The 3,582-nt window shown below is 32.0% G+C and overlaps 1 pseudogene; it reads right to left on the bottom strand.

Annotated features, from left to right (window-relative positions):
• Positions 1 to 1,167: 1,167 nt before the first annotated feature.
• On the bottom strand, positions 1,168 to 2,769 carry LOC102660763 (ammonium transporter 2 member 4-like; annotated as a pseudogene).
• Between the last annotated feature and the right edge of the window lie 813 nt (positions 2,770 to 3,582).

The following is a 3,582-nucleotide window of genomic DNA, read 5'->3' as shown; positions in this document are numbered from 1 at the left end:
AAAATTTAAATATACTCTCCAAATAAATTAATATACATGAAAAACTTAAAATAGTAACTAAAATTCTCTACAATTAACAAAATTTAAATTTAAATACATAGATAAAATTAACAAAATTTAAAATGCGCAAGCACTAATGACACCTCCCTCCTGCAACGCGCAAGAACCAATGGCGTCTTCCCCTCTGCAACACTGTGTCCCTAACCCTGTTGCGTCCCTGCAACCTGCAAACCTAGCTGCAACCCTAGGGCAAGGCAACGCGCCACTTTGACTGGCGCCACGACCATGGCCAAATCGCCAGCATGAATGGCGACTCCAACGCCACATGGGAAAAAACGAAGTCGCTGGCGGGAGTGGCGACACCAACGCCACGTGGCATGGCCTGGCGGAAAGCGCCACCACCATTGGCACCATGCATGGTTTTTACATGGAAAAACAGCACCCCTATGAAATAAATTTTGAAACAATCCCATTTGGGGAATAAGTTTCTATAACTGCACCAGTTAGGACAATTTGCCTATTAATTGGTGTATAGAAAATGATGAAAAGAGAGAGGTCAGGCAAAAGCAGGCGACACCATTGTAAAGGACGAATAATTGGACGCATATACTATCTATACATATAACTCAAGAAAAAAAATGCGATAAATGATCAATAAAAAACAAAAAATTATTTTATTTATTTCAATAAGAGAAAAATAAATAAAATAAAAAAGAGAAAAAGTTGAATTTCAATTGAAAATGGAAATTAATAGTTTTTAAAGTTATTTTTATTTTTTCTTTAAAAATGAAAATTTCATAAAATGTTTCTCTTTGGTTTCTTTTTAAATACAAGGTTAAAAATATTAAAGACAAAAAAGAAACGGTAGATTAAAACATTGTCCTGTGTTTTCTTTAAAAATGAAAAATAAAATACTTTAAATATTGAATTAAAAAACTAAAAGCAAAAAAATATTTTATTCTTAATGAAATAAAAATCATTTCATTATCTAGATTTTTTAAATATTATTTAGGTTAAAGTTTGAACGAACAAAGTATTAAAAAATGTGTGTTTGTTGTGCTTCCAAAATAAGGTAGTTTTGATTCAAAACCAATTTTGAAAAAGTAACTTTCAAAACTAAGTGATTTTGGAGCGACAGCACCCAAATAAAAAGAAGCCAAATTCAGATCAGTTATCATCCCTGTACGGCCCCAAACACAGTAGGACCCAGACGATGATGCTAGCAGCAGCACACACGTGTGTGTTAAGGACGGCCAGAGATGCCACCGTGCTCGCCACGAACGGACCTCCACCGTTGAACCCACTCCAACCCATCCAAAGCAGGCCTGCGCCTGCAAGCGCCACAATCATGTTGTTTTATGCAAATATTTCTCTGTCCTTTTCAGATCGTGGACCCACCTATTCAACCACCATCACATGCAATGCAAATGCCAGCATTTTTTTTTATAAAGAAAATTAACTACTTCAAATTATTCACGCAAAAATGTTTCTATTCCTTTCTCTTGAATATTCATTGTATATTTGTACATATAAATAAAATTAAGAGTGGAATTAAATTTTACTTCAACAGTTGTTTGGTCATATTATGTACCATAATCATTCAATTTTTTTAAAAACAATATCACCCATATTTATATTTTAGCTGAAACATGAAAAATATATTCACGCATCATATATGATATTTTAATTAGGTGTTGTATATGTATAACTCAAAATAATTATTATATACTTTCCAATTGTGATATTTATAGTGCAGATAGTTAACAAGATCTTCATTTCCCCTAAAAAAACAAGATCTGCATTTTCTTTTCAGGTATTATATACAAGGCCGTTTGTTTGAGTTTTATTTTAGTAACAATATTTTTAAAGAAAAAACATGTTTAAAAATTATAATATTAAAGAAATTCTTTAAATTTTAAAATAGTACCTTATATAAGTTTTTTTTAAGTTATTGATACAATAAAGTATTTACTAATTTTATCAATAATTAATAATTGGATACAATTAATTAGACAAAGAACCTATTATTATAGAGTCTTTATTCTTAATTCCTTTTATTAATTCATAATGAGATTTTATATAAGAAAATGGATCCCAATTTCATTTGGATGAACATAAAAAATATATCACAAAATGTATTTGTTAACTTAAAACACAATTATGAATTTTTATAGTAAGAGCGAGTTTGCTTTTAAAAACAATGATTTAAGTATTTATTGATAATTTTGATTATAAATGAGTTAGGAGTAGTTATTTAAATGAATTTTTGGGTAAAAGTGATAAATTAGAGAAAAGTGAATGACCCAATAAGCTGCAGTAAAACCAGCAACTCCGGCGGAGAGGTGAATAACATATCCGCCAGAGAAATCAATAACCCCAGGCTTTGCCAACCAAATGCTAAAGGCAGTGACGGTATACGAAAAAGTAAGCCAAAGAGGCACAAACAGCATCCACGCACCAAAGTTCAGCTATCAAGATCAATGTGATCCCCGCAAACACCATCGTAGCATTCGGAATGAGCCCCAGAAGAAACTTCTCGTCCAGCGCCACCCCTGGTTTCCCCTAGAAGAACACCATTTTCTTGCCGAATGACATGCGGAATCCCCACTCCACCCAGCATACAAGTACGCCCGCGAAGGCGTAGAAGGCCATGAAAGCAGAGTTAATGGCCCATGTTTTTTTTCACCACAGTTGCTGCCATGCATTGTCTCCTTTGTTCATCCATTCTGGGCTCGCTTCGTCTGGCAAAAGGTTCGTAGGAAACTCCATCGATCGTTCGCTCCTTTATATTTATTCCTGCTTGTTGGATATATAACTAGTACTTCAGTTGCTGCTTAGGTTTGGTTGTGGGTGTTCAAGGCCAAGGCTTTCTAACACTCGAGTTATTTATTTGCATGCAGGTTTATAGAATCCAAGTAATCATTTTTGGAGGGATATACGACATGTATAATAACATCGATTTGTCGATCGTTTTATTCACTTGGATGGAACATTATGAGGCCGGCTTTGTTGGCAGACGTAGGTGGAAGAATGAATTTTCTGAATTCATTGTTTCATCGTATGTAGAGTACGATCTATTTATGACGTGAACTCTGTTCAAGTAGACGCGCTCCATTTGATTTTGCTTCATATATTCCCTATAAAGTAATATGCTTCTCATTCCATTTTGAAATAAATATTGTACTAAATACTCCGATTAACATGTCGTGAGTTCAAGTTTTTACTCATCTCTTTAAATTAAGGTCAATGTAATTAAATTCCCTTGTACGTACTCTTTCTGCGATAAATGAGAAGAAATCAACTTTATTATTATACTTTCTTTTAACTACATAACACAAGACAGTATATTACACTAATAATTACTTTTTTTATAGTTAATAAATTTATATAAAATATTATTTTATTGATCTAACATTGAATTATAATTATATAGATTAATTATTTGTGCCAAGTTTTAATGAATTGAACAAAATTAAAAAGATTATTGAATGAAACTCATTTTTATATATTTAAAAAATTTATATTACATTTATTTTGATTTACAAAAATGATATATCAAATAATTTTAAAATATTATAATTT

Source organism: Glycine max, chromosome 19 (assembly GCF_000004515.6).
Source record: "Glycine max cultivar Williams 82 chromosome 19, Glycine_max_v4.0, whole genome shotgun sequence".
In the NCBI taxonomy this organism is placed as follows: Eukaryota; Viridiplantae; Streptophyta; class Magnoliopsida; order Fabales; family Fabaceae; genus Glycine; species Glycine max.
This window is presented reverse-complemented; position numbering and strand designations above follow the sequence as displayed.